The sequence below is a fragment of the Mustela nivalis genome, assembly GCF_964662115.1.
Source record: "Mustela nivalis genome assembly, chromosome: 8".
Lineage (NCBI taxonomy): Eukaryota > Metazoa > Chordata > Mammalia > Carnivora > Mustelidae > Mustela > Mustela nivalis.
Window position 1 is genome coordinate 34,234,681 of NC_139027.1, and position 23,119 is coordinate 34,257,799.

Here is a 23,119-nt window from a genome sequence, read left to right on the forward strand (position 1 = left end):
TTGGTTAGACCCTGGGATGGAAGATCTCTGTCATCTGAGAGCTGACAACACTGTAAGCTCTCTTATCTCCCTCATAATGGGGTGGTTTGTAAGAGCCAGTGCCCGTAGATTTAGGAACAAATGCATCATCAACAATATTTAGTGACTGCCCGGAACAACTGTTATCATGGTGACTGTGCTAGTGTGCTCCACTTCCCCGTTTCCAAACTCTCCAGGCTGTGGTGGGGGTGGCTGACACGGCAGTACAATGCCATCAGGAAGCTGAATGGCCCTTTTAGTCCCACTTTCACCCATTCCATAAGGATTGATTGTCTAAGGTTGGGATAGAGACCTGGCTGCTCCCCTCAGGGTCACAGTCATAGGCAAATCCTCCCTCCTGTACTGGATACCCCCCTCTGACAAGAAACTCACTACTTTACAAATCAACAGCTCGTCCCACCAAGGAATAGGGTTATTCTGCCATCCAGGCAGCCGACCACACTCTTACAGACAGTGGCTGTTGTGCAAAGCCTCAGCAAGTCAACACCTGCCTCTGCCAACCTGAGAACAATATGATCTAAATTTAATTGCCTCCCGAGGCAACTGTTTGCTATAGAATGTAATTTACAATGGCCAATAAATCTTGCAGAGGAACAACATCTCCATTTGCCTCCCTAAAAGCATAAACACTTCCATTGCTCAAGCCTCTATGTCACACACCTCCATGTCCCACCCACAGCCCCTGTCCCCCTGCACGCTCTAACTGTAGGCTCCCAGCCCAGGACAGCCTGAGAGAAGTCACCTAGCTCCTCAATGTCTTGATGTCTCTCTGTGTGTCAATAAAAACACACAAGCAAACAAATAAACCCACTAATAAATGCATTCTTCCTGCAAAACATTACAAACAAATCGCTCCTCTCTGACACCACTCCAAAAATCATTTCCCTCCTGGCCCCAGAGATAAGGACTATCAAATTGGGTAAAATCTTCCAGAATCTTCCCTATGCATTTTCATAAATATATGTATCCACGATGTAGAAAAATGTTTAGCTTTGTTTTATAGATTTTTTAAACAGATGATACAACTCTAACTGTTCCAGTCTTGCTTTTTTGTCCAACAATAGACTTTGGAGATGTCTCCATGTCAGAACACAGATCTGCCTAACTCCTGGGCTGCATGCCTTGGTGTGAATCTACCAGAGTGTCTTTATTTAACTCCCTCTTTGATGGTGTCTAATCTTTTTTCGATTACATGAGTCCTCTGAGAACATTTAGGACCACCTTAGAATACTTTCAGGGCCCAAAGCCCACAAAATGTTCCCAGAGACTGAGCTAAAGCTAAAAGCTGCCTTCTCCTAACTCCTAACTCCCAGGACCCTTTGCTGGCCTGGTTCTTGGAAGAAAACCTGAAGGTTCTTCTCATCCTGGAGCTCTCTGAGCTGGAGGGCCCATTCAAGATCTGTTCACCTGGCCTCATTTTAGAGAGGAAGCCACCAGGCCCAGAGATGTTAAGTGCGTTGCACAAGGTCACACAGCATGCCAGTGTTGCTTCTTCTGGGACTCACATGAACCCGTTCAGCTCACTCAGAAAACAACGCACTGCCAGTTCTTGCCCTGGGAAGCTCTGTTCCCAGGCTCAGCAGTTGCAAAAGGCCCCCAGGGCTTTGTTTTCAAAGAAGAAATGAAGCGGGAAGTATTTTTAACAGTATTTTTAACTGCTGGCCCCGCCTTGCTCCTGCCTTGCTCCCTCGTGCTAGCTGTCCAGGAAAGGCCGGCTTCACAGTGGCATTGCAACTCATGGAAAACAACAAACGCCCGAAATAGATGATACCCAAGCTCAGGAATGGAAAAAATTGGCTCATGCCTTCAAATGCCTCTTTTAGAAAAAGCCAAGAATAGCTTTCAGCCTTTGGGGACCTGCTGGGGGTGAGGGAGTGAGGAGGTGTGGTGCTGGGACAGGGATAGAGCCAAGATTAAGATTGCCAAGGGCCCAACTTCCAGCCGGAAGAGTTTTGGCCACTTTCCCCCAGGGCACGTGAAAACCAGCTTCCCCAGCTCTGTCCACCCAGGGAGCCATGTCCATATCCAGCTGCTTGTTCCCTCTGACTCCCCACTGCACCCCCACCCCTTAGCCCTGCCCTTCAGCTGAATCGGGAACAACTTCCTTTGTGGGGCCAGCCCTGGACCGGGAGCTCCTCCACCCCACCAAGGGCCTCGCAGGGTGGAAACGTGAGATTCTGCCTGCCCTTCCTGAGCCTGAAGGGTGAAAGCCGATTCCCTTGTGTTGGGAGGGAGGGGAACGACAAAGAGAAAAAATGGGGGTTTGGATACCTCCATAGACAGCCGCTATGTGGCCTTGGGCAAGTCACTTGACCTGTTGGAACCTTAGCTTCCTCCTGTGGAAATCAGTGGTAGTCTTTGATTTACTCACTCATCCAACAGTTGGTCTGACTCCTTACCAGCACTGGGCTAGACACTGAGGCCATAACCACAAGTAGAACAAAGCCCTGATCCTTTGGATCAGAAGATGTACCCTTGTCAACCTCACAGGCTGCAGGGAGTTAGCCATCCCTTCTTCACACAGCTTCTGAGCCACAGCCTGGCACTCGGAAGGGGCAATGCTTTGGACTAGTGTTTATGAGACATTATGCCAAACATCTTACCTCAATGATGTCATTTTCCCTGTGATGTGGACACTGTATTTATCTCCATATTATAGCCGAGGGCGTTAACGAGCAGAGAGTTTGTGCTGGACAAGTTCAGAGGCTCGTCAGCAAACAGTAAGGATTAAGGAAAAGCCGACTGTGTGCCAGGACCCTATTAAGCCCCAGGGATGGGAATAACTAAAGCCAGGTTCTCGGTGTCACTTTGCAATACAAAGTGGTAAGTAGACTGGAGGTCAATACGTAGGCACAGGACACACTTCTTGAAATGTGGGGCCTGTGCGGCCTCTTAAGAATCAAATCCCACTGTCCCTTCAACCCTGTGATGTATGACTGTCTCCCATTTGACAGAGGAGTAAACCAAGACATGTACAGGTTAAGTGACTTTCCCAATCACCGCACAACAGGGGTTTCTGCTCTAAGGCTCCTTATCATAGACAAGTTCCCAAGCCGGACCCCGCCGCTGGCTTCTACTTAGCAGAGATAAGGGAAGCCAGGGGCGCGGAGCGGCGAGCTGCGGGAGAGAGAACTACGTCTCCCAGGATGCCGTGCGAGGGGCGTGTAGGGGCGGGGCCGCCGCGGGCACAAGGCTGTAATTTCTTGGTATTAAAAAAAAAAAAAAAAGTAGCAAAAGAAAAGAGAGAAAGAATCAAAGCCTCAAGCGTCATGTCTAGGAATAGCCTCGGAGCCAGGCCAAGTCATTATAGACGATGAGTAATCCGGTTAAGTCATTTCTCTAAACACCATTCCTTGTAAGAGAATTAAAATATCAGTTTACATCAGAGGGGGAGAGGCAGGCTCCAGAGGCCCGGCCGGGAGCGCAGCCAGGAGGGGGCGCGGCTGGCGCTCCTCTGAGGCTCGGCCCTGCCCGGGGGCGGGGACTGGATGCCAGGGTCCTGACAGCTGGACCCTGGGCTCTGGCGGGTGGCCAGCTAGTGAGGGGCGTGCGGGTGGGAGATGGGGGGGGTGGGGAGCGCCCCGCCAGGCCTCGGTTTCCGAATTGGTAAGTGCTTCGGGGAAGGTTTGGGGCTGCCCCCTGTTGGAAGAATCCAAGTCCCTCGGGGGCGGGGGGGGGGGGGAGCAGCCCTGCAAGGTGAATGGTGGGGGGACTACACGGGGGGGGGGGGGTGGCTAGGATACTCTTTTCTTCACTGTCCCCCACTTCCTCCTGGATTTAGAATCCATATCTCAGGCAGCTGCAGGTCTACTGTTGGAATCAAGGGTTGGGGACTGGCCTGGGGACACGGAGAGAGGAAAAGGGGCGGGCGAGGGGAAGGGTCTCCAATCTCATGGAAGCTATTGTCTGAGCCATCTCCAGGGCCAATCACAGGAGTTAAGTCCCAGCTGTGAACCAGACACAGGTGTCTTCCGGCTCTGGATCCTCACTAGGTAAGGCCGCTGGGTCCCAGAGACTTCCCACTGGCTTCCTGCCCTGGTCCCTCAAGGCGGCATAGAGTAACTGAAACTCAGAGCCACTGAAGTTTGAGGCAGGTCAGGCCCAGCTCTAAGGTCCTTACACACTTTCACTCTTGGCAATAAGTTAGGCACTTTTAAAATTAATTAATTAATTAATTAATTAAACGAAAGGACAAGTGGAAAGCATACACAGGTTCACAAGTTCACAAGTTCCCAAGAGGCTGCCCTCACTCCCAGCCCCAGGTACTAGAATAGGAACCGCCCTGGCTCTGCGGCCCAGGCAGTCTGCTTTCCAGTCCTCTGTGAGCCTTGCTTGCTGGTAAGCTCTCAGGAGTTACTCACCGTCTCTAATTTTCAATTTCCCCACGTGTAACACAGGGTTTAGCCATCTCCCCCGCCCATCAAGGTTAATGTGAGGTTAGAAGTCATACAGGCCTTCAACAAATGACCATTCTGCTATTGTGGTATTAACAGGCAAACAGCCTCTGACTGGGCGAATTCTCCATCTGTGGAAGAAAGTAAAGAAGTAAATAAATAACCACACATCCTCCACCACCATCCCCCCTACCTCTTAGCACAATAGGCATCTTTCCCTGTGTGTCCCCCAGGGGAGATCTGGGCTGGGCCCTGAGACACCCCCCCCACCGCCCAACCTGATCAGGTTTTCTAAGTTTTCAGGTAATAGCTTCAAAGTCTTGAAGTCTCTGGTGAGGTCTTAGGGTCTAGCCAGGATGCCAAGATGCCAAGAGGAATTATCGGTAAGGTATACGATTCCTCTCCAACCCGAATAGGCTCCATTAACCCGTTCAATTCTCCGAGCCTAGGCTTTGGGGTGGAGCAGACTGCCTTAATTCCTGCTCCCCTAATGAACGCTAACATAAAAATGAAAGCTTCCAGGCTTGGAGTCGTCTGGGGCCCATTGGCTCCAAGAACTCAACATCCCTTAGAAGCTTCCCACTCTCCCTGGACCTTTCCCCACACTCCATCCCATGCTTGAAGGCCAGGCCTCAGAGGTCATCATCTCAGTAGTATGCATCCTGAGACTGCCCCAGGCGCAGCCTGCCCTCCCTTCCTGACATCCCAACAATGTCTGAAACAGTGCCTGGCCGGGAGAACCCAAGGAGAATCCAGGTCCAAATGGTCCTGCCTGTCTCAGGTCCTCCTTCCTTCCCACTCCACCAACCCAAAACTCACATTCTCCCCATACACACTGTGCATCTTTTCCACTTCTGCGTGCCCGGGAGCACGAGTATAAACCTGTGTCCACACACCTGTGCATTTGCACACACATCCTGCATGAGAGAACCCATAGCTCACACACAGAAACATAAATGTATACACACTCCACCGCAACTCACTAGAGAGATCACGGCCCCCGAGGCTTCCTTCCCCACGTCTGAAACACCATGCTGGCCTCCCCGGACGCCCTAAAGGGGCAGATGATTGTCCAGACCTCCTGCCTCTCCCTAGCTGCCCATCTGTGCCTCGGGTTCTTCAGCCGTGGAGCTGGCCTGCAGGGTTTTGCTGTTGCAGCTGCCTTCTCTGTCCTGCAGTGCGCAATGAAGATCCATAGAAGGGTGATGACGGAGGGGAAGAGAGGGAGAGAAAGGGGAGGATATCAGGCACCTGGGTGGCTCAGTGGGTTAAAGCCACTGCCTTCGGCTCAGGTCATGGTCTCAGGGTCCTGGGATCGAGTCCCACATAGGGCTCTCTACTCAGCAGGGAGCCTGCTCCCCCTCCCCCCGCCTGCCTCTCCATCTACTTGTGATCTCTCTCTGTCAAATAAATAAACTTGTGATCTCTCTCTGTCAAATAAATAAATAAAATCTTAAAAAAAAAAAAGGCAGGATATCCATTTCCACCTCCTCCCACTGCCTTCCCCCACCACCCTACCACATACCCTCTAGGCCTTCTCTAGGGCAGCACTTCCTGATTTTTTTTTTTTTAAACTAATCTCTACACTGACGTGGGGCTCGAACTCACAACCCTGAGATCAAGAGTCACATGCTCTACCGACCGAGCCAGCCAGGCACCCCAGCACTTCCCAATTTTTAAGGGCAGGATATTCTATATTTCAGCCTTGAGGTCATACATGTTCCCTTTTTCTTGGAGTTTCAAGGCTGGGTAACCGTGCAGGTCTGGTGGCTGCTCCATGCCTCTGGCCCCAGGCTGGCAGCTAGGATCAGAGCCCCCAACCCCGGGCCTCCCTTCCCAGTGGCCCCTTGGTGGTGGTGAGCAGGATCTGGGGCCCTGGATGCCATTCAAAGCAGCACATCCTCCATCCCTTCAGGATCTCAGTATCCCCAAGCCCCTGACCCACTGGTCTCTGTGGCGGGGGGTTCCAGGCTCCCAGTAGCCTCACTCATTCTCCCAGACCTGCCGTGGCTGAGCGGCTGTGCCTCAGTGGAGTGGGGAAAACAATGAGCATCTTTCTCCCTAAGACAAGTGCCCCAAGTCAGTGAAGTCCTTCATGCTCAGTTTCCACATCTGTAAAATGGGGATGGCGTACTAATAGCTCTTATACCTCCTAGTGCGATTACATGCACCAGACAAGCTATTTCTCTTTCCTTTCTTTTCTTTTCTTTTTTCTTTTTTTAATTTCTTTATTTGACAGAGACACAGTGAGTGAGGGAACACAAGCAGAGGGAGTGGGAGAGGAAGAAGCAGGCTTCCCGTCAAGCAGGGAACCTGACATGGGGCTCTATCCCAGGACCCTGGGACCATGACACGAGCCGAAGGCAGCTGAGCCACCCAGGGACCCCCAAGCTATTTCTAAAGGGCTTAGAACTGTGCGTGGCAGGAGGAAGCTCTCCACATACGCCAACTCTTCTCCACAGTCCAGAGCAAAGCAGAAGGCCCGGCATGAGCCAGGGCTCCGGGAAGGGAAACAGGAAACCTGGATCCCAGGTCCAGCTATAATGAGCATATAGGCCATTCAGTCTTGGAAGGCCCCTGTCCACCCCGCCTTCCCTCCTGCTCCTGTGTGTCATATTTTGTTGGCTTTGGGGGCTTTTTAAAAAAATAAATAAACAAGGGCTGCATGAAACCCCTAATATTCTGGTTAAGTTTTGCAACTGCTCAGAAATCCCCTCCTCCCCTTGTGAGTCAGTGGCAGGAGTGATAAGCAGAACTGCTGGTGGGCAGCCGCGAGAGAGAAATTCTGCAAAATAACAGCTGGGCGGCCCTGTGGCCCCAGGGATTTGACACGGGGTGCCGCTGGAGGGGCCCGGAGGCCCGAGGGCCCTGGGGATGGGGGGGGGCGGGGGTAGAGGCTAAACCCTGAAAAAGATCACTGTGCCCACCCCCTGGCGTAACTTGCAATAAAAACAACTCTGAACGGTTAAATGAGTGTCAAGAAGTCCCACAAGACTGACTTTTCCCGTAAGGCGATTTCGATGCTCGTTTGGAAATATCAAATTCTTTCCAAGCATTTTCTTTTTCTATTTTGGTGCCTTAAGCACGTGCTCGGCGAACTAGGCTCGAGCCCCGGGTTGTCCAGAGCCCCCGCGGGCGCCCAGCGGAGGAGGGGCCGCCGGAGGGGGCGCGGCCGGGCGGGGCCGGGCGCGGCGGGGGCGGAGGGAGCGGGGAGGGGGCGCCGCCTAGGGGATCCCAGGCTCACGATTCCCGCCGGAGCCTTCCTCGGAGCCGCGGTGCTGCACCCCCGCCCTCTGGGTTCGCAGGACCAGGCGGGGGTTTCGGAAACGCTTTCCTTGCCCGGCCGGATCTGAGTCAAAAGGGGGGAGCTGGTTCAAACCGAAAGAATAATTCGGTTAGCCAAGGCCGCCAATATTTCTCTCGAGCCCAAATTACTGCCAGGCAGGGAGCTCCTGGGCCTGAGCATCGCGGGCCCCTCGGGCCTTGCTGAAAGCCCCTTGTTCCCACATAGTTCTGTTTTTTTTTTCCCCAGATAAGGGGCCAGGAAGGGCTCCAGGCAGAAAGGGCTGTCCCAGGGCTCTGCGGGGCGTCCAGGGCGGTCAGTGATCCTCCTGGTGGCCCAGAGGCTTGGGGTGTTCTGAAGGAAAACTTGTCTTCTTACACCAGTAGGCCCTGCCCCGGGCCTGCCCTTCTCAAGTCATTCAACAAGCCCCTCATGTCTCTTTGTGTTTGCACCTTCCCTTCCCTCTGCTGTTCCCTCTCCACCAGCTTTCAAGGTCCTGTACACCCTCCTGGGGACAGAGGTGTGAAGCTCTTCATAACTTTTCTTGAAAGTCTCATACTGACACTCCTGGGGCCTCTACCCTCTGTTCCAACAGGCCTGGCTTCCCACGGTAGAGACCAGCTTCAAACCAACTCAAAAGACCCCTCAAGTAGCTTCAGCATCCCTGACACTGACCCCCTCCCCTCAAGGTCACTTCCAGGCCCCTCAGCTCAGTGGAGCTTGCCCTCTGACCAGCATCCTAGCACACACAGTGAGGCCCAAGTTAACGAGGTTTTTTTGAACTACCCTTATCCAGGAAAGAAATATTGATCTATATGTAGTTAATCATTTCTTTTCAGGCTGGACTGCCAGGGTCAGTGGAACAAGTGAGGCCTACGGACCCCCCTCATCCAGCCTGTGGATTCCGATTACTTCCAGACCCCCACTCAATTCCCCAGCCTCTGCACGCACAGAAAGTCTCTGGCTCCGGGACCCTGCTGGACTCAAGTTCATTCTGACCTTAGGACAGGTGTGGAAAGAAGATGCTGATGGTTCATCCTCCTGAGCCCCCAGAACACCTGGCCTGGCCCTGTTGCCCTGCCCGCCTTGGCTCAGCTCACCACCTCAGCACAAAATTCGCCCTGTAAGCAGGATCACCGTGAGCTCTCCGGCAGGGCCAGGAACACAGCTGCGCTCATGCCCACGGTCCTATAGATGCCAGACGCCAGACAGCAGCGGCGTAGAGGGCCTCGTGGATGCATACCAAGGACACAAGGACAAGACTAAGGACAAGCACAGGACAAGGCCAAGGTCAGGGAATGCAGGGTAGGCTGGGCATCTGAGGAAGACACAGAGGCAGAGATACACATATACCCCTTGCCCAGCAGGGCTAGTAGGCGGGGCTGTCACAGCTGCTGACCTATCAGAACACGCATATTAGCCTGTTGTGTTACTAAATTGCAGGGAGGGGAAGGAGAAAGGGAACAGGGGGGAAGGCACCAAAATGGCCCCACGGTGGGTCCCACTCTAGGGGCTTGGAGCAACAGCTAATAGTGACATTGAAGTATGTCCATATTATAAATGGTTTAGATCGGGATGGGGAGATGACTATTAATCCTGAGGGCTGAAGGGAGACCATGGCTCCTGGGATAAAGGTGGGAGACTCTCCATTTTAAGGAGCTGAATGAGAACTTGAGGTTAGGAAGGGGAGCAGAGGTGGTTCTGCCTTATTGTGGTACATTCTCGGAAGCTTCTCCACCTGGTTCCATTTTTATACGGTTTTACATTGTTAAAGTATTGTTTTAAAAAAAGAACGAAAGAATATCTGAGGAGCCTGGCCTGCTCAGTCAGAAGAGTGTGAGACTCTTGATCTCAGGGTCGTCAGTTCAAGCCCCATGTTGGGTAGAGAGATTACTCAAAAATTTTTTAAGAAACTAAAACAAAAACAAACATTAAAAAAAGCCCAAAAGCATATGTGATAGACCTTAAGCCTAAAATATTCACTATCTGGCCCTTTCCATAAAAATTTTGCAGTCTCCTGATTTTATGGCCAGGGAAACAAAGCTCTGGAGAGGGAAAGCTACCATCAAGGCCACACCGCAGATTGGTGGTTGAGCACTCTCTGTGCCCGCCAGGCTCCTGCTCTTCCTCCAGCATCCCAGCAACAACCGGGAGGTGGTGGCCGGCCAACACTGGGTCAGCTGCTTGTGAGAGTCAGGGGCCGAACAGGGGACCCAGATGGATGCTTGTACCTCGAATGGTGGTGGAAGCTTCTCCCTGTTTCCCTGCCGTTGCTCTGAAAGGATTATGTTTTGCTACCTTTTATCTGGGGGTCTCTTCAAAGCATACCACTGAATTCAGAGAATACAGTTGCTGATTTCTGTACATTTTCCCCCACTGTGGTCTGTCCCGTTTATCAAGAGCTCTGTTAATCATGATACCCAAGTGCGTGCAGGCACAACCCATAGGCACATGTAGGGACATTCTGGGGAATTGATTTTTCTGGGTAACTGAGGGTTAACTGGAAACTGGTGTCCTGATGCCTTATCGAAAATTTCTCTACAAACGGTGAGCATTTCCCCAACTTAGTATTTTGAAAAGTTCCACCACTTTCTAAATATGTGACCTTGGTCGAGTTACCTAACCTCAGTAACCTCAGTTTCCTTATCTGTAAAATGTGCACAGCAATACCTCTCTAGATCGAGGCAAGCCCTAGAAAGAGGAGCCATCTGTGCCCTAGACATGGGGTCACCCTCCCTGCGGCCCTCTCTGCCCGTCGGAGGGACGACGTAACTGGCTGAGGCTCGGTGCGGGCATCTAGGATTCTGGTTTGGATGCCGTTGTACATTCTGTCCATGTTGACATGGAGATAGGGCAGAACTGGCATCAGTCTGCAGTTTCTGTCCCAAGGAAGTCCTCCCAAGGAGATGGTTTTCTTATGAATTGCTGCTTGCTCGTAAAAGCCTGTACAATCAGGGGTTGCCCACGAGGACCCGAGGACTCTTGGTCCAGAGCCTAAATGCCTAAATCCTGGCATTCTATCTCAAACCCAATCCGTCCCACCCTCCCTGCACACAACTCAGGGCCACCCTCATGCCAGAGGGCCAGCAGGAAGAGAAACAGGGAAGAAGGGGGAGCTTCTGGGGGCCACAGGAGAAGGCAGAAGGACATGAAGTTCACCCTGGTCTGGGGAGAAAGCTGGGCAGGCTCTGGATTCCCAGTACGCCTAGGGGGATTGGGAAGAGGGGGGCACTTCCGGTCTCAGTTTTGGCCTGGTGCATTCTGGGAAGCTTTCGCAATGGCCCCCCCAGATGGAGGAGTTGATGGGGCTGCCCTGAAGTGGGGAGCCCATGGGAGAATTGCTCTTGCTGGCTGTGGAGGGGGAGGAGGCAGCCATAGATGGGAGGGTGGCAACCAGATGCCTCCTCTTCCCTCTGGTCTGAGCCCTGCTGCTTCAGCCGCTTGCTCCCTCAGAGATGAGGCCAAAGGGCGCGCTGGGGCTTTAAGCTGGAGGCATAGCACCCACCTTCAGTGAGAGGGAACAGGCTCAGGGTCAGATCAATCAACTCCCAGTCCTGCAGCTTTCCGTGTGGCCCCCAGTATGTTACTTAGCCTCTGGGCCTCACCCTCTTTATCTGTAAGCTGGAAATACCTGCCTTAGTGTTGATGTGAAGACTGTGGGGTTAATGTGTGAAAAATCAGCCTCGCATGAGTCACCAGCCTGACATGGGCATCCCGCTCTCTTCTCAGAGCAGAGCACAGCCATCGGTCCCAGGGGTGGGCAGGGCCGCCTCGGTCCCCCTCCGGCTTACTCTGTCCTAGACTCTCCCTTCCCACAGCCCACCCCGCATCCCAAGTCTTCATACAGAGGCTGCCAGGCTAGGACGGCCTGTGACAGACATCAGAGGGCTTGCTGTGGGGTGCGGGAGTCTCACTGCCCTCGGGCTGCTTTTCTCCACCTGGAGAGGGCATCCCTGGGTACCTAGAGGCTCCAGGCCAGAGGGTGCCTGAGCTCCCACACACCCAGCAGAAACTGGTGGGGTGGAGGAGGAGGAGGAAGGAGAATTGAACAGTAGAACACACATGTGCTGAACACACACGTGTGCCAAGACAGAATCACTATGGGGAGGGGGAGGGAGATGGCACAAAACATTCTGAATATGAATAACACAAAACCCACTTTGTATGGCACAGAGAATTTCGCAAGTGCTTTCAACCTTGCCATAGTCCCTGATGGCTAAAATCTGACAATTTCCTTTCTAGGGAAAGCTGTGAATAGCTACCGTACTACGGTGCCGTGAGGGCAATGTGAGGGGGAAAAATCTGGAAGGATCTAGAGGTGAGGACTTGAGCCAGGGTCCTAGGAACAGTAGGCAGTTCATGAACATAGGCTAATTGGTTGTTAGTGGGGTGCACGGCAGAACCCTGTTTTTTTTTTTTAAGATTTTATTTATTTATTTGACAGAGAGAGATCACAAGTAGGCAGAGAGGCAGGCAGAGAGAGAGGAGGAAGCAGGCTCCCCGCTGAGCAGAGAGCCAGATGCGGGACTCGATCCCAGGACCCTGAGATCATGACCCGAGCCGAAGGCAGCAGCCCAACCCACTGAGCCACCCAGGCGCCCAAGAACCCTGGTTTTAATGGGGTTGGCAAACAGCAGTCAGTCAACCTCCAGCATCCCTTGCAGCTGGGGGTAGCCTTGAGACCTACCTACCGCTGCTCCGTGAGATGCAAGGAGTCAGCTGGGGGTTTCTAGGAGTCTGACCTTCCTGCCACAGGCTTGTGTCTTCCTCTTTGTCACTTCCTTTTTCCTTCCTGTTTGGAAGGTGCCATGGGGTAAAGCAGCTATCTTGAAACCATGAGGAAGAGAGCAGCTTGCCAAGGAAGTGGAACAGGAGGCTATGAGGACGCTGGATCCTTGATGGTCTGCTTGAGCTCCCGTACCAGCCTGGGCTGCCCGCTGCAGGATTGGTTGTCCTTCGAGCAAAAGGAGCCCCTGTGTGGTTAAGCCACCATCCCTGGGGTTTTGTTAGATGACATTCAAGGCAATTCTGAATGAAGTCAGTGGGCAGGTGTTGGTGGACCTCGGTCGCCCCACTCACTAGCTAGAGGGCCCTGGAAAACTCATTTGCCCTGTCTCCTTGGCTTCTCTGTAAACCAGAGGTTGGATAAGAGAACATTTGAGGTTTTTAAAAAATTTTCTTTATCTGATAGAGAGACAGCACAAGTAGGGAGGAGGGTTAGAGAGAGAAGGAGCAGGCTCCCCGCTAAGCAAGGACCCCGATGCGGGACTTGACTCCGGGACCCCAGGGCCCTGACCTGAGCCAAAGGCAGACACTTAACCAACTGAACCACCCAGGTAGTCCCCCCTCTCCCTGGAAAAATGACTATTTTAATAAGAACATCAGGCTCTGCACATTTCTGCTGCCTAACAAGTGTACGCCTTCCTTCAGTTTACAGATGCTGGCAGTTGAAGGAATTATGTCTAAAATTAGATTAGATTATGTGGAAGGAAAGATTGTCATTTTTTTTTTTAAGATTTTATTTATTTATTTATTTGTCAGAGAGAGAGCGAGAGAGAGAGCAAGTGCGTGCACAAGCAGGCAGAGTGGCAGGCAGAGGCGGGAGAGAGAAGCAGCCTCCCTGCCAAGCAAGAAGCCCTATATGATGCGGGTTGATCCCAGAACCCTGGGATCATGACCTGAGCCGAAGACAGCGGCTTAACCGACTGAACTACCCAGGCATCCTGGAAAGATTGTCATCTTAAAGCTTCTGGGACTCTGGGAAAGGAGGCCTGCAGTTGGTAGCCCTTTGTTTAAAATCTGCCACTGTGATTGTGCTGTGCTGGTTTTTCTTTTTAATTCTGTAAATATTTTGCTATGTATATTTTGAAGATATTAGGTATAATCAGGTTGAGAATTGTTATAGTCTATTGGTGACTTATTCTTTCTACCATCATATAGTGCCTCCTTTTCCCCTAGCAGTTAAAAGTCTATTTTGCCTAGTGTTAAAACTGCTATAGTATCTTGCTTTTGATTAGTATCTGCTTAGTACAAAAATGCTTCTAATATTTCTGGGTCGGAATGTCTGAGGCATATCTCCCGAAACAGCCTATAACTAACGCGGTGGAAACAGAGCCCGAGAATCTCTGCCATGTAAGTGGCAAATGTAGTCTGTTTACATCTATTGTCATTATTGATATATTTTTAATTGGCTCTTTTATTTTTCTTATATTTACTGTGTTCTTGCTTTGCTTGTCTCCTTTTGCCACCTTCTGTTAGATTGGTCACATTTTTTTTTTAAGATTTTATTTATTTATTTGACAGAGATCACAAGTAGGCAGAGAGGAAGGCAGAGAGGAGGATGCAGGCTCCCTGCTGAGCAGAGAGCCTGATATGGGGCTCGATCCCAGGACCCCAGGTTCATGACCTGAGCCGAAGGCAGAGGCTTTAACCCACTGAGCCACCCAGGTGCCCCATAGATTGGTCATATTTTCTTTATGCTCACCCTTTTCCCTATACTGGTTTGGATAGTGCGTATTGTATTTTTATTCTTTTAGAGGCTAATTTATAGCTCTGTCATGCCTATCTGACTTAACAAAGGACAAAATTAATCAGTGTCTTTCTGCTCTTCCACAGTAACGCCAAAGTTCTGAAAAGCTTCAACTCCAATTACCCACCTCTCATTTTCCATGCATTGTTATCTATTATTTTATTTCACCTTATTTTTAACATCTCAAATTGTTTATTATTGGTGGTGGTGGTATAAATTAGTGACCTTTCTGTTCTATTTTTAATTTTTAAAAATTTAACTCCAGTATCGTCAACATATAGTGTTATATCCATTTCAGGTGTACAATATAGTGATTCAAAAATTCTATACATAAACAAGTAAAAAATAAAATAATGTAAACTTAGAAAAAAAAATTCTATACATTACTCAGTGCCCTTCACGATAAGTGTGTTCTTTATCCCCTTCACCTAGCTCCCCCCTCCCCCCACACCTCTCCCCTCCAGTAACCCCCCATTTGTTTTCTATAGTTAAGAGTCTGTTTTGGGGGGAAAGAAAGAATCTGTTGGTTTGTCCCTTTTTTCCTTTGTTCATTTGTTTTGTTTCCTAAATTCCACATATGAGTGAAGTCATATGGTATTTGTCTTTCTCTGACTAATTTCACTTGGCTTTATACCCTCTAGATCTATCCATGTTGTTGCAAATGGTAAATTTTAGAAATTTAAAAAATTTCTTTTTATGGCTGAGTAATATTCCATTATGTATATATCCTACATCTTCTTTATCCATTCATCTACTGAAGGACACTTGGATGGCATCCATCACTTGGCTATCATAAATAATGTTGCAATAAACACAAAGATGCCCAAATCAATGACTGTTAAGATTTATACATTTATGCATAAGATTCTCTTATAACCTCTATTATTGTGGATAAATTGTCTTCAATCAGTATAATTATTGCTCCTTTTAAAATAAGCCATGTTTTCCCTCTGATTGCTTTTACTGTCTCTTTGGTGTTCTGTAGTGTCTATATGTGGATTTATTTTTATTTATTCTACCTAGAATTTAGTGTGCCTTTTGAATCTGAAGAGTCAAATCTTGTTTCCATTCTAGCAAAATTTCATCCATTCAATCTGTTCTTCAAAGCATCCTAATCTTTTACTATCATTTTTATTTCTCCCTTTATAATGATTTTAACATCCTGTTGTGATATCCTTTTCAATTTGTTCTGTCATCCCAAATTCTTAGGGATAATGATTTTTCTATTTGTTGTACTTGCCAGCTCTCCTTCACAGTAGGTGGTTTCTTCGTGTGATTCGTAACTGGTGTTTGTGAGCTCATCTTCAGTGAGACTGTTTTGTTCCACGGGAGCCCAGTGTGTCCCAGGTTGTGAAAATGGCCTCAGAGATCTATTCTGTATTGTTTGTATGAACAGCTCCAAGGACTCAGCAAGGAAATATATTTTGTGTTAATTTTTCAGTTTGGGAACTCTTTGCCCCATGGATAGCTTAAATTTAGGTGCTACTTCCATGAATACCTCAGGTTTTAAGTCTTGATTTTCCCCAGGAATCTTTTCACCCACTGGGAGCCCTAAGCCAAGACAAGACTCACTGTCAGTTCTAGGTCAGTGGGTCGATTTTTTCCTGAGGGCACAGCACACACATTTCCGTGTACCCGCGTGCTAGGGTTCTAGCTCAGCACAGGACTGTCCAGAATAAAGGTTACATTTCCTAGACCTTGTCACCGCATGTGGCCACCTGATTAAGCTTGGTCAACGGGAGGCAAGCTGAAGTGAGGGGCCCTGGGAACGTTCCTGGCTATGCCCTTGGAAGGGAAGGGGTATTCTGTGCTCGTCTTGACGACCCCCATGCCAGCAGTTGTCTTTCTTAGTTTCCAAAAACTAAGAATCATCTCTGTGGAGTCTGTGACTGACCCTCACCTCCTGCTAGACTGCCTTCTAGCAAATACGCAACTCCTCACCCAGATCACCAGCTTGGGCTGCTCATGTTCCTGCCCAGACATGTGGTTGAGCGAGGGGCTGCCCTGGCCAGACTGGGTCAGAGGTCCTCATGGCTCTGGAGATGCACAGTGCTCGAGACTCACTCCCCAGTGAGCCTACAAAGGGCTCCAGGGGACCTGTCCTCCAGCAGGAAAAGTGTAGGGCACTGCCATAGCCCTAAGAAATGCACTGATGTCCCCTTCAATAAGGGGAAGGCTGCCTCTTCAACGGTAAGGGTTGGTGGTTGCTAATAAGCGCAGTCCCCTGTGCTAAACAGGTACTGATTCAACCCCATCTGCCCTCAAGGTGGGCCCCTTTGTTCCCATTTTTCAGATGAGAAAGCTGAGGCTTAGGAAGGGCAATCCGCTGGCCTGGGAGGGGGGGATGGCTGTTAAGTGGCAAACCCAGCTCTGTCTGACTCGAGTTTATTCACTTGTCCATTCCATTGTCCTTCCTGCCTAGTAACTCTGGAGGGTCCATCCCATTCCTTCAGCTCAACACCTGGGTACCCCGCCCCACTGATCTCATTCATTCACCACTGTACAACCTGCCTGCCCAGCCCTGTTCTCTTGCCTAAGCTTCTGCTTAGATTCCCAGGTGCCCTTGAGCCCTCCAACCTGATGGCTTGCAGTCATCTTAGACTCAGATCTCTTCCCAGACTTGTATTCCTCTGAAACTAGCTCTCAGCAGGTGTGGGACCCTCCCCTGATACCTGGCATCACCCCCCACTGTCGCCAGGGCTTGATTTCGGCTCTCCTGTTGTGTCCTCCTCAGCCCTGCATTGACGCCTCCTTTCTGCCCCAACCCATCACTCCTGGTGCTCTGCACCTGTGCCCCATCCTGGATTGCTCTGCCTGGTGGATCTTTCCCCAAAGCAGATTGTTCTAGGCCCCTGACCCAAGGCTCCTGTTCCGAATCCTGTGGCTATTCCCTATTTTCTACAGAATCAAGTCCAACCCTCCTGAGCATGGCCATTGTGACTGAACTCCTTGCAGCCAGCTCTGTCCACGCTCTGGAGGACCAGTGTTCCACTCTACCACTGGGCTAGATAGGGCTTGCTGCCTACCTAATATGCATTTTCTCTTTCTTCCTTCACTAGAGAACCCTGACTTTTAGCAGCTCCCCCAATGAGGACTACATTTTCCAGCTTCCCTAGCAGTGAGTTGTGCCCACATGACAAAATTTAGGCCAATGAGATGTCAATGAAAATGTTACATAAACCTTCCAGTGAGTTGGATTAGAGGGAGTTGACTTAGCTGAGAGGAATGCCCTTTTGGGTCTGTCTCCTTCTGGCTGCCTGCAATACTGATGTGCTGCCTGGAGATACAGCAGCCCTTTTGGTCCACAAAGTAACCTTGAGTCTGGAGGCCTGTGATAGAATAGTGGAGCAGAAAAGTAGAGAGAACCCCGGGCTCCTTATGGCCATAGAGCTGTCACGGTTACCCTGGACTACCTACATTCAACTTATTTTATGTGAAAAAGAAATGAACAGATCTCCTTGAAGCCACTATTCCTTTGGATGTTCTGTTATACGCAGGCAATCCTGATCTTAACGGATACAACCAGATAGCTTTGGGCACAATTACATTTCTGTGTGTGCATATGCGGTTCCTCCTTCCTGGAATGCCTGTTTTCCCTTTCTTGCTGTTGAAGACTTAATTGTATTGCAGGTATCAATTTTAACATCTTGTTACTCCACAAAACCTTCACCCATTCCCTGGGCATAACAAGCCCCTAGGGCACAGGCCCTGGGTTTTCCCAGGCCTTGGTTTGGTATTCTTATAGCACTTACTTAAGTGTCGGGGCATACTTGAATTGACTGAGGGACAAGAAGTGGGTTTTCATCAATCGCCGGTTGCCCAGAAATTAGTACAGTACTTGCTACATAGGAGGTGTTTAATAAATTTTTTGTTGAACGCAAACACACACACACACACACACACACACACACACACACGACACCCCAAGGGCAGCTGCCACAAACTTTCAGGACAGACTCCCAGACACATGTGTGTGGGTAAAGGGGGACACAGGGAGAAGGAAAACAGGAAACCAACCCCAAACCCAAACCTCTCCCTTTCCCCTTTCTCTTACCTCTGAGCAGCCAGTTGGCCACCTAGGGTGAACTCCCTCCTCTGGCTCCCCTCTCTGAAGGGCTCCACACTCACACCATGAAGGGTGCCCTGGTGCTGGCAGGCCAAGAGCAGTGAAGGCCCACAGCAGAATCAGGGCCCAGAAATATCTGGATAGGGCAGCAGGATGGAGGGAACAGCATAGACCTAACTAGGGGCTAGCTACTTGGCCGGCACACCCTAGCCTCCCTCTCCTGACTTCCGGACCCCAAGGACCAGGGTAGGAGTCTAGCTATTGGCCCGGAGGAATGGTGACCTCCCAGAGTTGTTGGGGGGCTCGTCAGCAGGAATCGAGTGGAGTGGAAGGAAGGCAAGTGTCCAGGGTGGCAGATGGGAGCTTGTGTGGTCCCCAACTGTTTCCCTCCAGGGTATCAGACTCAGTTCCGTTTCTCCCCACCAGGCGGCAGTGCTAGCTAAATCCTCTGGCTTTTTAGGGCAGATTTTTCCAAGGAAGTGTGGCTACTCCATCTTTCATCACCTTACTCAGAATCAGAGTTTTAGGGCTTGGAGGGAATTTAGCCAACATGTAATTAAGGAACAATTAACATGCGATTTGAGGGTCCACCTGGACGAATTTTTCCATATGTCTTTATATCATCCGATCAAGATAGAGGACGGTTCGAGCACCCCAGAGGCTCCTTTGGGCCCCTTCCCAGTCAGTAATTCCCAAAGTTGCGCACTACCCTGATTTATAACACCACGGATTAACTTAAAGCGGAGGCACACAGTGGGGCCTTTTTGGATCTTCTCTTAGGGCAACATCTCATCACTGAGGTTTAACCATGTTGTTGTGGCTAACAGTATTTTGCTTATTTTTATTGCCACAAATCTTCCATGGTGTGACTACGTGACAATATTTTTCCATTCTCCTGTCGATGGGTATAGGAGGCTGGATTCCTCAGGGAGAAGCCCCTGAGACAGAGATTACTGACGGGACTCATTAGCGGGTATTCTTGGGGTCAACACCTGTGGAAATAGGACTGGACGGGGAGAGAGCTAGACTACGGTACTTGCACAAGAACCTTAGCTGACCTCATGAGGGTAGCACTCCAGCCACTGGAAGTTCTTCATTCCTGAAGCGGGATCTGAGCAGCACATCAGAGTGTCCTGCACAATGGACATTTGGGCTGTTTCTAGTCTGGGGTTATTATGAATAGCTCTGCTCTGAGCATTCATGTACTAGTCTTTGGGGACATATGCACCGAGTCTGTCAGGCATTCCACTAGGAGTGACATCTCGGGGTCATTAGGTAGGCAGACCAGCAATTTTAGAAGAAACTGACAATCCTTGCTGACCACCTACTGTGCACATGGCCCTGATCTCTCTAGGGGCCAGTTTCTAGGCACGGTTGCCCCTTGCCCTCCGAGCTTTCATTCCAGCGGGGAAGCCGAACACAGACAAGTATAATAAGGTAAGGGTCCCAGGGCTCTGGTGGCCGGAGAGACAAGGGGCTGGGCTGCTTAGCTGTCCTCAGTTTGGGCTGGGCTCCCACTGGCTTCTCATTTTTGCTCCATCACAATTGGCGTGAACCCTGGGCAAATGCTCGGCTCCCTCAGCTGTGCCGTGGGGATTGAATCTGCTGTCCCGTAGCTGGCTTCTCAGAGCGCTTGAGGCTACTTAGGAAAGGCTTCTGTGGAAACCCTTTGAAATAATGGGGCCCTGAGCAGAAGATAAGGGCTGAAATCCAGTGAGGGAACCCTGGGGAGGGACGAAGGGACTATGAGGAGCCTCAGGGTCAGGAGAGGAGGCGCAGAGATCTCAGAAACTTCAGCTCTCTGAGCTCCCTGCCTGGGGGTGCCCCTCCTAGCTTTGAGGGCTTCAACACATCCTGCAGTACTGAAGACAGCCACCAGGGGGCGCTTCGAGAACTGTCGGGGAGGAAATGCGCACAACAGTAGTGTAGGTCGCTTGGAGGGGAGGGAAGGACTCCACTGAGGTGGCATCTCCCTCACTCCGGCAACCTGTTAGCAACAATCCACACAACTCCTACTGTGGGGTCAGCACAGTCAGACAGGGAGGACCACTAAATGCTCAGAAGGCTGCAAAGTGGCCTAAGCGAAGAGGGGTGGAAGGGACATAGTGACACCGGGGATACAAGCCCCCCACAGACCCCACGATTCGGACATCTGGCTCCTAGTTGCCTCTGGCCAGAGGCTACTAACTGTAGCCCTTAGTTACTGTTTTATTATTTTTTAAAAGATTTTATTTATTTGAGAAAGAGAGCAAGAGCGAGAGAAAACATGGGTGGGGTGAGGGGAAGAGGGAGAAGGCTCCCCGCTGAGCAGGGAGCCCCATGTGGGGCTCGATCCCAGGACTCTGGGATCATGAGCTGAGCCGAAGGCAGACCCTTAACCGACTGAACCATCCAGGCGCCCCATAGTTACTGTTTTAAAAACCTTTAAAAATGCCTCAGGAAATAAGAATAAGTTGCATCCCAGAAAGTCCATGGGACACTCTTCTGCCTGAGAAAATGAACACAATGTGCCATGTTTGCAAGAAAAAAATAAGAAAGATAGTTTGCAGCTTAGCAATAGTTCCAGGATGGAGAACTTCTGCCCCTGTGCTCTAGAGATGACAGCACTAATGCAATCTGCTGAGAATTATCCCCAATCCCAGGCCCCAATCCCAGGTGACAAGGCCCCAATCCCAGGTGACCTGAGCAGTGATCTGAGCAGAAGCACCAGCTAATCACAGTCAGGGAGCTACCTGGTGATCAAGAAAGGAAATACTAAAGGGGCGCCTGGGTGGCTCAGTCTGTTAATCATCTGCCTTCAGCTTGGGTCATGATCTCAGGGTCCTGGGATTGAGTCCCATGTCAAGTTCCTTGATCAACGGGGAACCTGCTTCTCCCTTTGCCTCTGCTTGTGCGTGCTCGCTCTCTCTCATAAATAAAAGCTTAAAAAAAAAAAAAAGGAAAGGAAATATTAGAGCCGACATAATCCCTAATCAATCAGCATGATCCCAAACCCCAGGCCCTTACCCTGGATTTTCATCTTTTAAAAACCCTTGTTTGTAAGCCATCAGGGATCTCGGGACTGGGAGGCATTAGCTCCCCATTTTCCTGGGTGGTGCCACAGCAACAAATAGCCTCTTTCTTTACTGCAGATGCTCTGGGGGCGTCTATGGGCTTGGTTCAGTTACAGTAGCTGGGGAAACCAAGGGAGGCCGACCAGGGGTGTGCTGTGGAAGAGAAGGTCCAGTGTCCAGGAAACAGCCTCTGAGGGCAGCTGGAGCCAGGCTGCTGTCACCTATCTGTTGTCAAGGCTAGAATCACAATATTTTGGGGCTAGAAGGGCCCAGAAACCAGCTCACCTTGGCTTCCTACTTTACAAATGGGGACACCGGGGCCCGGGGAGGACAGGGGAGGGCAAGAAAGCACAGGAAGCAGAACTTGGGTCTCCAGACTCTCCATCCTTTCCCACTTCAACAGCCTCCCCAGCCCAGTCACCAGCACCACTGTCCCCAGCTTCTCTGGGGACAGCCATGGGGATATCCACCCCCTTAACTGAGTTCAGAGTAGTCACTGATCATGGCCTTGATCTGGGGTCTTGGGAAGGGCTGAGCCTGGAGGTGGGGGGCCAGGGTACCCATTAGCCTCCAAACTAACCCTGGGCCCTGCCACCTGAGGTCGCTTCCGGTTCTGCAGAATCACCTCCTTAGAAAAGTAAAATCCCAGCCTGTAGCCCCAGGCCTTCAAAACCAATCAGCATTTTAATAAGATTCCCCAGGCGATACCATGACTGCGTGACTGGTGACTGCGGCTGGGTGAGAAACACTGGTCAGAATAAGCCATTTTTCCTCTACCAGCCCCGGCTTTCCTATAGACATGGGCGGGGCAGAAGATTCTGACTTTTTGTGTTTTTGTTTATAAATAGACTCCACACCCAACACGGGGCTTGAACTCACAACCCTGAGATCAAGAAGTTAAGGTTAACATTTGACTTCTTTGCACGGCTGGCTAATACACCAGCAGGCAGGCCTCCACCATGACCTCCTGCGGGACGATATGCATTTTGTAGCGTGGAAAGTGGAATTGAAACTCCAGCAGGGTTGGGGGGGACAATCAATACCTCTCCCATTCTGCTGACTTACCCCTCTCCTCTCTGCCTGAGACCCAGGCTGGGGCAACTCCACAGGTCCGGGGACGCTGCTAATTCCATTCAAGCCACTTGAGCAACACTGATTAAGCACCCACGGTGTGCCCGGATCTGTAGCGATGGAGTCATCCGGGGGGCTTTTGCAAAACAACTGATGCTGGGGGCGCCTGGCTGGCTCAGTCGTTAAGTGTCTGCCTTCAGCTCAGGTCATGATCCCAGGGTCCTGGCTTCGAGGCTCCCTGCTCAGCGGGAAGCCTGCTTCTCCCGCTCCCACCCCCTCTGCTTGTGTTCCCTCTCTCGTTGTCTCTATGTCAAATAAATAAATCTTGGGAAAAAAAAAAACAAAAAAACTAATGCTGGGCCCACCCCAGGCCACTGAAATCAGAGTCTCTGGGGGCAGGTCTAGGCGTGAGTACTTTACTAATATGCCGCAGGCAATTATAATGCACAGCTGGGCTGTGAACGATGGGTCAGAAGTAAGGGAGAAGTCTATCCTAAATCCTACCCGAGCCATCAGCGGAGTCCCTGCTTCCTTTCAATCAGCCAGCTGTGGCCGGTCTGCTGCAAGCCAGGGGCAATCATCAGGAAATTCCCCTGATATCATAACCCGTGACAGCAACCTCTAATTAATCATCAACCTTGTAACATGATCCTGGCCCATAACAAGGAGACCCACTGAATCTTT

At 50.6% G+C, this 23,119-nt stretch overlaps 1 long non-coding RNA gene across 1 annotated transcript; it reads right to left on the reverse strand.

The window, feature by feature from the left end:
* Window positions 1-4,282: 4,282 nt before the first annotated feature.
* On the reverse strand, window positions 4,283-23,007 carry LOC309870838. Its single transcript, XR_014314840.1, has 3 exons — window positions 22,940-23,007; window positions 5,417-5,605; window positions 4,283-4,564 (listed from the first exon to the last, which is right to left on the reverse strand). It is a non-coding gene; the product is annotated as an uncharacterized lncRNA (long non-coding RNA).
* Between the last annotated feature and the right edge of the window lie 112 nt (window positions 23,008-23,119).